The sequence below is a fragment of the Gigantopelta aegis genome, chromosome 13 (assembly GCF_016097555.1).
Source record: "Gigantopelta aegis isolate Gae_Host chromosome 13, Gae_host_genome, whole genome shotgun sequence".
NCBI classification, from domain to species: Eukaryota; Metazoa; Mollusca; class Gastropoda; order Neomphalida; family Peltospiridae; genus Gigantopelta; species Gigantopelta aegis.
The window spans coordinates 36,027,554-36,040,671 of NC_054711.1; the positions used below are offsets into that span (position 1 = coordinate 36,027,554).

The 13,118-nt window shown below is 36.3% G+C and overlaps 1 protein-coding gene across 1 annotated transcript in view; it reads left to right on the forward strand.

Annotated features, from left to right (window-relative positions):
* LOC121387336 (la-related protein 4-like) overlaps positions 1-13,118 on the forward strand; it is a 92,689-nt gene that overhangs the window by 10,762 nt on the left and 68,809 nt on the right. The gene's annotated exons all lie outside the window — the stretch shown is intronic.

The following is a 13,118-nucleotide window of genomic DNA, read 5'->3' on the forward strand; positions in this document are numbered from 1 at the left end:
GCATAATCTGACCACTTTGGACAGTGTTCAGTAGGTACTGCTGGCATTGTTAAAAAGCACTTTTAACCACCTACTATACTACCCCTCCCCCACCCAATTACAACCAGTAAGTTTTTAATATTAAGTCTTAATACTGGCACCAGTATCTAAACTAAACAGCAGGGCTTCTAGAATTTTTATAAAATCCACTAGCCATGGGATCAGTTATTTAATTTTTTTTACTAGCCACAATTAAAAATTCACTAGCCTTACTTTAGTTTAAGTTGATACAGTTTTACTAAATAATAGTAACAATCAGATATGTCACATAAAGAGGGAGATAGAGCTTAAAAATACTAAGATTGGGGGTTGGGGTGGGGCCCAACATTGAATATCACTAGCCATGGGAGTGGGGCTACCATAATATAGAAACCCTGAAACAGTATGTTTCAGGGCTTAAACTTAACGACGGCACCGACGGCAATTGCCGCCATTGAGATATAAATTGCTGTGCAATCACTGCCGTCAGTAAAACTCTTCAACAACAGCAAGATGAATATACCTGGTGTATATTATCTGCCAGTATTTAACATTAGTACATTTGAAATATGTCTACATGCAACAAAATAACCTTTTAGTCAAATTTATTTGCTGTAAAAGTCACCTTTAAAAAAAAAAAAGTCATATGCAGGCTTATAATTGCCGTTGGTGGTCCATTTAACCCGTGGCAATTTTTTTTTTTAAATGCCGTGAGTGACAAATTCTAAAGTTCGAACCCTGTGTGTTTAATATTAGTCTTGATACTGTCTAAAACCAATAGCTAAACCAAACAGTTATATTTTTAATTGTCTTAATACTGGCACCAGTTTATAAACCAAACAGTAAATCTTTAATTTAATTGTTAAGACTGGCAGCAGAATCTAAACCAGCCTGTAAGTTTTCATGACTAATACTGTGGCCCCACCCAATAGCTGATTTATATTTTTATGCTGGGGTGTCGTTAAACATTCATTCGTGTATTCATTCATTCATTGTTATAGTACACACTCCCTTCTCCATGGTGACCCATTGGGAAGGTCAAGGCCATTTAAAATGGTTATTGTAGTTTGGTTATTAGAGGCACTGATTTTCCGCGATCGCGGAATTGCGGAAATACCTATCTGAAATGGAATTCCCGATTTTTTTCCAAAACATTATTTAACTTTAATTAGCGCATTTGATTAATTAAAATTTATTTTTCGAGCTAGAAACTATGGACACCGACATCTGCCTGTGCTACGCTACGACACTAGTACCTTTGTATGTTACGCCAAATGTTTAATATAGAGTATCTAGACGTTTTACCAGTCGTGTTTTCTTCGCTTATTCCCGGCGATTTAACGGGAAAAACCGAACATTGTGAGCTAAAATTGTCTGATATTTACTCAGGTGAAAGATATATTATGTTATGTTTGCTTATTAATTTTTAACATTTACGGCATTGCCATATTTCCAATCTCACAAAGGAATGCAGTAATTGCATATTGTATGCCAGGCTTTGTTCAAAATAAATTATTCAAGGGAAGTGGTTTATAGTGACACTAGTGTGATCGTTTGTAATTATTTTCCTGATCATATCGTAAAGAAAACCGAAAATGTCCGAAGTCTGTATTCGTTTTTAAATTTAAACCAAAAATAAATACTGACATGTTTTGCCTCATTGCATATTTATTTTATATCAGCAATTAATTGCGCGGTGTGTGTGTCAGTGTATGTGAAACAAAAACAGAATTTGTTTAATACTGAAACGGGGAAAAATGGAATTTGTAACATCATGAAACGGAAAAGGGGAAAATCAGTGCCTCTAGGTTATTATCAGTTTCCAAGCAAGTAGGATAACTAGCACCACCATTATGCATCTGGTAGAACCATTTTTAAAAAAAGAAGGAAAAAAAAGAAGATTAAAGCTAGCCAATTTATTTTCATTTGGCCTTATGGAAACGGGCTGTTATATGTGCTTTATACAATAAAATGAAAGTAATAGCCTTAGTTGCCCCTATGATACTGACATTATTAAACAATTAAACTGTGGGGGCTGTGTCAAGATGTGTGGAATGAGGAAGTGATTTTTTTCTTTGTTCTTGACAAAACTGTCAGATTATCACTGCCTGCTGATAACAATAGACCACACGAAAACAAGTTTAAAATGCACAAGAAATATTACATGGGTTAAAGTAATTATTAGGGTTGTCACAATATACCATTGCATTGATGTATTACTATTATGATCCTACTGTTGGCGATACAATACACCTCTGCTTGTGTATCAATTCATATTTTCACCATGTATCAATTGCTATTTTAATTTTGTATCAAATTACCAACATCAATTTGTACTGAAAATTACTTATTGACCAGTTATTTCCTTCAGTGGAAAAAAGAATATGTATCTACTTACATCAATATGTCTATTATGATGGTAGTACTAAACCAAATGACTTCCGGCTGGGTCAAAGTTCGAGGTGCACCCAACTTTTGATAGAGAAGTAAACACCACAATTCCTGGGATTGCTAATAAATGTGAGTGTGTTGGTTGTAAAAATAAATAGTTTCATGTGGGTTAAAAAAAATAAGCAATTTTATTTCATCTAGTACCACTGTGTCAAGTAGCCTTGTGCTTGAAACATGTATGGGGTACCTGAAAGTACTCAGATTTTGTGTGGAACTAGGGTAGTCATAGACGCTACCCGTTATCCCAGAAATGAGCAGCTTAACCCCCAATTTTTTCTGATTCCCTTTAAGGGTGAGGAGTGATAGTATTTATATCCGTGGCGTTTTTGTCGATTGGTAGGTAGGAGTTTTAGCCACATGTTACTATTGTCGTCTATGGGATTTGATTTGCTAATATAAACCCTGATGCGTTTCCACATTTAAGCTGTTTAATCGGGTGGTGTATCATGACACCCCTAGTAATTATATTTGATTTTGACATAATATTTATCGGTCTTAGCACTTACTCCACATTTTGGTGGAGTTAAATCATCTGGTGCCGACAAGAAAAGATATATTTGGTGTCAGAAAAGTGGTGGAATCTTTTTAAATTTCACCCAGAATTGATTTTTACGTTTTTAAAAGATCTGGATTTCTACAGCAAGTTTAAAAATATACTTACCTTAAGTTTTGTATTGTATTGTACTTTTCCTCATAGCTCTTTACACTGGTTTTACATAATTCTATAATGTTATTTTTAATGTAATTTTTAATCCATGTACCTGTCCTTAACTTTGACACAAAAATTGCTCAGGTGTATTTCTTTGCTGGGGTGTTGTTAAACAATCAATCATTCATTCATTCATTCATTCATTCATTCATTCATTCTTGCTCCTCTCCATACTCGCCTTGAAAGTTTTAGGAGTGTCAAATTGATAAACTTGTAGAATGTTAAATACATTTTATAAATTAGAATTTTGTGTTTGCTCACCTAGCATCATTTTAGAAGAGTGATCTACAGCATGCCGTCATTTTGCTCATGGCAGAGACTTGATGATTTTGATGTCAAATTATGCATAATTATCCTTTTCATGTATTTTGCATGGTTAGTTGAGGGTTCCAAATGGAAAGTAAAATATGGCTTGCTGTTATCATTAGTTGTTTTAAATAGCAGTCTAAAAGAAATATGTCCTGAGGAAATATCGCCTGTGGGAAATGAAATGCATCTATGAGATAATGTGTGAAAAATAGAACATCAGATATGAACATAAAAGTGTATTTTAAATTAAAATATAACGGTCACAAGCTAAATAGCAAATGAGACATACATGTACATACATCTTTCTCTCAAAAAATAATTGCCATTGTTGGGAGGTTTTAGTACAGGTACATTTCTATTTCCCCATGCTAGGTCTTAAAAAAATGACTACTTTTTGTAGGCTGCCATTTCAAACTCTGTGTTTAAAGTAAGTATTAAACGTGTGCTGGGGTGTCTGTAAACATTCTTTTCTTCATTTTCATTCAGATTTGGAGAAAAATGAATTATACCAGGCATAGTGAAGTATTGATCAGTCATCACCACAGATTGTGTGTAATCGCTTTCCATTTCAGCCATTACAGTTAATAGAATAATAAATTATAGATAACTTTAGCTGTGTTCCGATGATCGATTATAATTACATTGATCATCTGGACTCTTGTCATGTGATTGATTGGAAACTTCGGGGGTGGGGTGGGGGTGGAAGAAGTGTCACTGATGTTTGTTATATAATTGTAAACTCCCGAGTGTGTGGGTGTGTGACATTCGGTCTGAATTGTTTTGAAGTTTATTAGTATCCTTCCAATCCAACTGGAAGGACTACCGGTATATAGGTTTCATTTCCGTCCATCCCACATCTAGCTTTCCAGATTGTTTTGATTTTTTTTTAACAATGACTTGGGATATTAAGCTGAAATATTTTGGCCTAGTTATGACTCTTCAGCTTAGGAAAGAAGGAAATGTTTTATTTAGTGACACACTCGACACATTTTATTTACGGTTATATGGCGTCGGACATATGGTTATGGTTAAGAACCACACACATTTTGAATGAGGAAAGCCGCTGTTGCCACTTCATGGGCTACTCTTTTCAGTTAGCAGCAAGGGATCTTTTATAGCAGCAAGGGATCTTTTATATGCACCATCCCACAGATAGGGTAGTACATACCACGACCTTTAATATACCAGACGTTAACCGTTTAACAAAATTAATTACTCTTGTCATTAATGTATTATTTTCTTAACCCTAACCAGTGTTTCTGCCAGAAAGAAAGTTTTGGGTATGGCGCTATGGAATTGAATGCAACCACAGTCAACAAGGGGTATGGGGGACCTCCCCCAGAGAGAAAATGGGTGAAGTTTAGGGTTAGGTTTGAGAAAATCATATAGTAATGATGAGAATTAATTTTGTCAAAAAGTTAACTTAAAAAAATAAAAATTTTGGTATGGCACCATACCCGTTTTACCCTCTACACTAAACTTAACCCATTTTCTTTCTGTGGGAGGTCCCCCACAACCCCTGTTGACTGTGATGGCATTCATTTTCATATCGCCATAACCAAAACAAAAATAATTCTGGCACAAACACGCCTAAACATCCAGTTGAAGTCCATGATATGTGCTGTCTGTTCAAGTCCCATGTCGTTGGTTTATGTGAATGGTGGCCATGCATGCGCCTCCCCTTCAGACACCGGCTTGGAGCTAATAAGATACTGCTGCAGCAGGTGTCGTGTTTGACACTTGTCAAGTGGCAGTGTGAAATACCAACTATTCTTTAAAGACAGTTCACTGTAAATAATACAGTAACAATTGTAAATAACATACTGATTGAAATGCAAATCAATTTTGCAACAGCTTTCTCTGTAGTGCTCATTGCTGATCACTGGCACAAATGTTAAAGGCTGCAGAATTACCATATGCTACATTTAATAGACGTTTGCTGATAAAAAATGTACTGAAGCATGATTTAAGCTGTCAGTCGCCTAATAAAAATTAACTTGAATTTGGCAGCAGGACTTTCAAGTTTTGTGTCCAGCTATCCACCCGTCTGTCTGTCCCACGTATAGTGTTGTGCTCCTTTGTTTTGCCAACACCTCGACATATTGAGCTGGAATTTTGTATATAGCTTTATCATGTACAGTGACAGATCATTTGATTTTCATGATAATTTGCTCATTTTTGACCGTTGTGACCTTTGAACTTCGAAGATATTACAAGCGTCCTGTATATATGATTTTCTAGATCTCTTTCTCTCTCCTGCAATGCTTCAAGATATTAAGCTGAAATTTTGTGTATATCTTTACAGGTTTTAAGTTTTATGGGGACTTGCCACTTTTCACCCTCTCAGAAATGTTATGTATTCATATGTTAAATCCCAAGCATCATGAAGATTTGTTGGCTCTGGTAGGGGCCATGTATTTCTTAAGTAGTATTCTGTCATCATTAGTTCACAATTCCCCCACCCCTTCTAATTTGAAAATCAAATGCTATTTGTTGATCTATTGCCATTTTTGCCATTTCTAATTTGTGTGTGCACAGCTTAAACCCTGCTGAAGTGTTGCATGCTTGGTAAAAGTTTTGTTTAATGATACCACTAGAGCACATTAATTGATCATCGGCTGTTGGATGTCAAACATATGGTAATTCTGACATGTCATCATTTTTCCTAATGCAGCAAGGGATCTTTCATATGCACTTTCCCACTGACAGGAAAGCACATGTCACGGCCTTTGACCTGTTGGGATGCACTGGTTGGACCAAAAACAGTTAGTTGAATGGATCCACCAAGGAGGTTGGATCCTGTGATGCAAGCACCTCAAGTGAGCACTCAACCGACTGAGCTAAGTCCTGCCCCGCGATGCTTGGTGAAAGACACGGCCATTATAAACACAAGTTCCTGATTACAGAATACATTGAGGTGTTTCGAATACTATATCCCTTTTCTTTTTGTTTCCTCAACCTTTGTAACGTCAGTGTGGAGCATTGTCACTGAAATTCACTGGCAATTCTTTTACTTGTCGCTGTACTTGCATGTTTAAGCTTGAAATCCAGCTAATTAATTGTTTCTTTGAACAAGTATTCACACCGACCCTCTAGTTGGCCAGTGCTGCAAAGTCATTTTATCAGGTGGATGTTACAGCAGGGTACGCCTAAATCTCTTTAAATACTGCCTCCTCTGTGTACTGTGTACATGCTAGCAGAGAGGTCCCACTGGCTAAAATAAGACCATATTAACAGGAAATTGTGTGCAACTCACTTGTCTTTGGGGTCCTAAAAGGAAATAAAATTAGTGCATTTTTATTTTTATATACATATATACATACATACATATATATGTATATATATATATGTTTGAAGTTAAGACCTAGCACGTCGTACAATAAACTTTGATGAAAGGAAAGTATTAAAATGCTGCCATTTGGCTGTTTGTGTGGTTACCATCAGTTGACCACAATAAATGTTGCTTATCACTGAAAGTGACTTAGCTCAGTGGTAAAGAGCTTGCCTAATGTGTGGTTGGTTTAGGATCGATCCCCGTAAGTGGACTCTTCTGGGCTATTTCTCATTCCAGTCAATGCACCACGACTAGTATATCAAAGGCTGTGTATGTGCTATCCTGTCTGAGATGGTGCATATAAAAGATCCCTTACTAATGATGAAAAAAATGTCTGACTATATATTAAAATTACCAAATGTTTGACATCCAATAGCCAATGATTAATAAATCAATGTGCTAATATTATCATTATAAAAAACAAACAAGCAGGCATTTGATTTTGGTGAGTGTTTTTTTAGGATTTTGAGATTTCGTCATAATCTTACAAGACTTAAAATCTGGAATTTGTGGAAGCATGGAATTGTGTTAAATTTGCAGCCTGGAAAGAAAGAAGTCGACTTTGTGGTAATCAGGATATAATGGACTTAGAGCCCTGAAATTTTGCATGGGCACTAAGGGGATTATAAAGGTCAGTCATCGTACTGAATGACTGGATACACATGAAAAATGTCGAAAATGCAAGTTTATTTCATGAGCACTGTAAATCAGTCCTTTATAACCTCTTAGTGCCCATGCAAAATGTCAGGTCTCTAAGTCCATTATGTCCTGAGATAATAGGTCTTGAAATATAGCAGGAAAATTACTATGACCATTTTTCAGCTAAATTTAACTCTTACCATAGTTAGGAAAATTTCCATTACTTCAAAACTGTTTGTAATACAGAACTCAAACTTGAGATTTGTTCTCTATATATATGACTCTATACCATTTCTACAACTGATTCTAAAGTTGTTTATGTGAGTGCACACATCCTAAGTTGGCAGTTGGGAGAATTGCAGCGCAACCGCCGAATTGGCGAACTTCGTCGTAACAGTTGACAGCCTGAACCAAGCATAATGCATCGACATCACATTTCAGGGAACCCATGTGCCCGAGTCTCATTAACCTCCCTGACCATATATTAATTGTTTTATAAGTTTGGAGAGCATGCATCAAACACATTGTCCTGGTGAGCACTGGAGTTACTCGACTCATGTAGAAAATCAATACTGGCTGTCACTAGTGAGTGTGAGGCACACATACATTACGTGGCACTTCTTGTCACATAACCGATATACTGTATCGTAGCATGTTTGTGTGACAGCACTGAATCGATGAGGTTCATGAATTTATTTAAAAAGTAGAATTGACAACAGGCAGCTGTGTAAAAGACATTGCTAAATAATGAGATTAATGTGTAAAGTAATTGGTGAAAATGTAGCCGGTGTAAAAAAATTAAATAGTCAGTGAAATTCTACAGCTTGTTTCTGTTGAACTGATGCAAAATTAAAAAAAGAATAAAATAAAAATAAAAACATTTAAGATAAATGTTTGAACAACCAGAAGATGAACAATCTAAGCTACTTTTGCCTTAGAATTTCCTTTTGCTGTGGCAATTTTTAGAACAGGTCAGCCAGTGGATTCAAAGCGTCATTCTGACATATGTTTATATTTTGACCAGTTATGCGGGGGATGTTTTTAAGGGTACAGAGTTCTGACAGGATGTGATTTTTCAGTTTCTTTTTTTATGTTAACCGATTTTCACGTTTGTTCCGATCTGTTCTCATCATTGGCAACCTATTTTGCCTTCTAGCAGCAGAACTTTTGAATTTGAAACTAGTAGTAACCGAATTGGTTACAAATGAAGAATACTACGTAACGACCTAATTGGTAATGCCGACTACAGCTCATTTAGAGGTCTGACATCCCATCTCTTAAAGGAATGCTCACGCAAGGCGTTTGGATTGTTATGCATATTCAACGATATACAATGCACATTATTGCTTAATATCCCCAGACGGAAAATGGGTTAAAATTAGGATTAGGGTCAAGAAAATCATACAGTAATGATAAGAAAAGAATAATAACGTGTTTTTTTTATTAACTTTAAAATAATGCTTTTGTCACTTTTTACTCTGTGTGTATGTGTTGGTGTTCCAGATATGCATCTTTTCTAACACAAGACTCTTGTTTGAGTTTACTGTCCCTTTAAGACATTAACCCAACTGTACCGGATAGAGGGGCTTAGTAACCAGTGTTTTAACACAATAAAGTTATTGAACCATGGTTGGATATTGACATGCATGTAAATACAATATAGTTGTTTAACAAAGTGGTATATCAGCGAGATAACTCCACATGGTGTTGCCAAGCTATTGCTCATATTGATGTTCTAGTATGCAAGTAATAAAGCAAACAAGTAAATGTGTTTATGCTTTACCTCATATGTTTTATTTTAACAAATTTTAAAAATTGCAAGTAGTTGCAAATTCCTTTCATTTGTTTACCAATCTACATGTTCAACAATTAAACATTGTTAATTAACAGTGTGCTAAACATTGCTTTCATAATAGCTAAATATATAAATTGCTAACATAATATGACTTGCTTGTAGTTAACTTCAATCTGGCATCAGCATGCAAAGTTACATCACCATGACCGGATTCGATTTTAGCATAAGCCTGGAGTGATTTGGCTACCGATATTCACATCCGACTACCAGATTCCCAAAGCCAAAATGGGGTGGGATGTAGCCCAGTGTTTAAAGCGCTCACTTGATGCGTGATCAATTTAGGATCGATCCCTGTCGGTGGCCCCATTTGGCTATTTCTCGTTCCAGTCAGTGCTCCACAACTGGTGTAACAAAGGCCGTGGTATGTACTATCCTGTCGGATTGTGCATATAAAAGATCCCTTGCTGCTAGTCAAAAAGAGTAGCCCATGAAGTGGCGACAGCGGGTTTCCTCTCTCAATATCTGTGTGGTCCTTAACCATATGTGTGACGCCATATAACCATAAATAAAATGTGTTGAGTGCGTCGTTCCTTCCTTCACTCACTCACTCACTCAAATATCAGTGGTAGTTTAAAATGTTCTTAATCTCCCCTGGGTTGTCATGCCATGATCAGAAGCGATCAGGCCCTTTCTAAGGGCCCTATGGGCAACCTAGGGAGACGCCTCATCATCCGCAGGTCTTAACTACGAGCTACTCTCAGCCTACTAAAAATCCAAACTCATACGTAGCTCCTTACATTTTATTTTTAGAATGACCATCAAAATTGCACCAATCTTCCTTCATTAAAATGTGCACCATTTCCCTTTGGCTTAATCCTACGGGACATTCCAAATTACATAGCACAATACCACCTTCCGCCTGTTACCAACTACGGTTGGACTGCTGGTGCTCCCTTGTACCTGCCAGTGCAGGCAGTCCCTCCTTCACTCTCCCCAACACTTTCCTGTCCTGGATGGAGGAATCGGCCGAGGCTGGTACTTGTGCCCAGGACAGGTGTGCGCTACAACAGCTTGCTCTGAATGTGCACGCTAAACAATTTGGAATTGGAATTGAATCAAAAAGAGTAGCCCATAAAGTGACGACAGCGGGTTTTCTCTCTATATATGTGTGGTCCTCAACCATATATCTGACGCCATATAACCGTAAAAATAAAATGTGTTGAGTGTGTCGTTAAATAAAACATTTCCTTCCTTCCTTCCTTCCCAAAGCCAAAATAGACACTGAATTTGCCAGTGTCTAAAATCAGCCTTAACACGAGTGAGTGACACTGACAATGTGCAGTTGTTGCGATTTCATAAAATAGTATATCCAGTATTTTTGCCGGAGGGTAAAATGACGTACACTAAAATCTTGGAAATTGATGGATACATTTTAATAAAAAAAATTAAAGATTATAGTTCAAGGACTGCTGTTTAAATGTCAAAAATTACATTAAATATAGACTATAGTGTCCAATTTCAAAAGATTTGAAACCCTCGACAGGGTTTTTGCCATACGGGCGCCATACCCAAAAATTTCTGTCTGGCATAAACACTGCTTGACCACCTACCACTTACGATCTAAACCTGTTATATATCACAGTTTGTAATTTCACTGATGAAAAAAAAAAAAAAAAAATTAGAGTAAAGCTACAATGTATTACCTAATGGAGTATAAACTAGAATACTACTGATGGTTTCTCTTTATTTTTAGTTTAATCTTTCATGTCAATGTAATTTCGTGGTTAAATCATAATATTGAAAATTACATACAAGTGAAAAATACTTGCATTACGGTAATGTTGGCTTTTGATTGTTGGATCGTAAGTACTGCATTAAGTGTGGTCTTGAAAATACGTGCTATTCATCAATCGCATATTGTAAAATACTTAATTTTTTCGCTGGATAAAATTTTAGTGATTTAATGAAAATAAGTCAGTTCACAAGTATTTAATTTTGAAGATTCCCCCATCCCTCCCCCCAGTAAAAAAGTTAAGTACCAGTACTGATGATTTGGCGTTTATTGTTTTTCATAATCCTCAAACTTGTTATAAAAACTGACCCCGAAAATAAAACAAAATTTGAAGGCACAGTACCAACTAACTTTTGATTTAAACAATATTTATTACTGTCAAAATACTCGTTCAGCATTTTTGTGATTGGCCACCAATCAATGTTAGCTAAGTCCAGCCCTGAATGACACTTAATATTATCGAACAGCTTGCTCCATCTTCATTTCCTGTCATGTAATACGAATAGAAAAGCACAAAAGAAATGCCAGCCATGCCTCTTGCAGAATTTAATCCCTATTGGTTAATTAGTACTGTTCTGAGTACATCATTGTTTTAATTACGTCACAATCCTTAGGAGATGAATATGTATTGTTTTCTTCCCACCCTATTAATTTTCAGCCAGCAGCTGGCTCCAAATGCCATCAGCTGTATACTTATTCTTTTATAATGCTATAAAAAGCTTTGTAATGTAGTTTTACACCCCTTTGAAGCTCTAAGAATTACTTTGGTAGAGAGAAGTTATTGCATGCCTGTGAGAATTGAATATTTGCGTCAGGTGCTTAACGAATACAAATGGTGCCGAATATGATCCGTATCACAAATATGAGGTGACGAATACAAATATTTAGGGGCGAGGCATAGCACAGTGGTACAACGCTCGCTTGATACGCGGTCGGTTTGGGATCGATCCCCGTCAGTAGGCCCATTGCTCTATTTCTCGCTCCAGACTGATATATCAAAGGCCGTGGTATGTACTACCCTGTCTGTATTTAAACCAATACAGCTATTGTCAACTACAAACAATAAGGAGATAAATAACCTTGGCAAATACTTACTACAGGTGAACAAAATGAGGGATATTCTATTACTACAAACAACTTAATATATCTATATTTGTGTAACCCATATTGCCGATTGTTTATATATATAGATATAGATGGATTGTTTTATCGGTATATGTGTATGTATTTATGTACGTCATTCTCCACCATTGTTCCGCATTGTATTTCATTGTTATAATGCTGATAAGTTGGAAAACTTAACGCAATTGAGAACTTGTGGGGATGGTGCATATAAAAGATCCCTTGCTGCTAATCGAAAAGAGTAGCCCATCAAGTGGCGACAGCGGGTTTCCTCTCTCAATATCTGTGCGGTCCTTAACCGTTTGTCTGACGCCATATAACCATAAATAAAATGTGTTGAGTGCGTCATTAAATAAAACATTTCTCTCTTTTTATATATGAATATATATCCAATAACTTACCAATGATATCCATGTCATAAACCCATATGATAATTTAGTGTATTAAACCGGTTAATAATGGTATGCAAATTTGCAAGGTCTTTAAGTAATGTGTTGCTGTGGATGGGTCATTTATTTGATTGTTTTGATCACCCCTTATAGCGATTGAAATCACATACACTTATATAATACAGAGGATAATACACGACGACCCATTTGAGATTATTTATCTGTTAATTGTTTTTGGTTTTGCTGTCAGTGGGTTATTTGCTTACAAGCCAACAAGACTCGTATACCTGAGTGTAATGTTTTGTCAAGATTTTCTTATAGTACATGACATCAAACTACGTTTGTGCTACATTGTAATTGTGATGGAAGAGACTTCAGAACTGTGATTTACTAAATGTCGGATAAATAGAATTCCCTACTCATGTTTTTCAATATGTAAAACATCAACCTTATCCGATTGATTGGAGGTCCTAGTTTTCCACACACCGTTCGAAACCCTCCAATTACTTGGGAGCCGTGGATTGTTGAAACCCACAGATGTAAAGACTAAACACCATTGT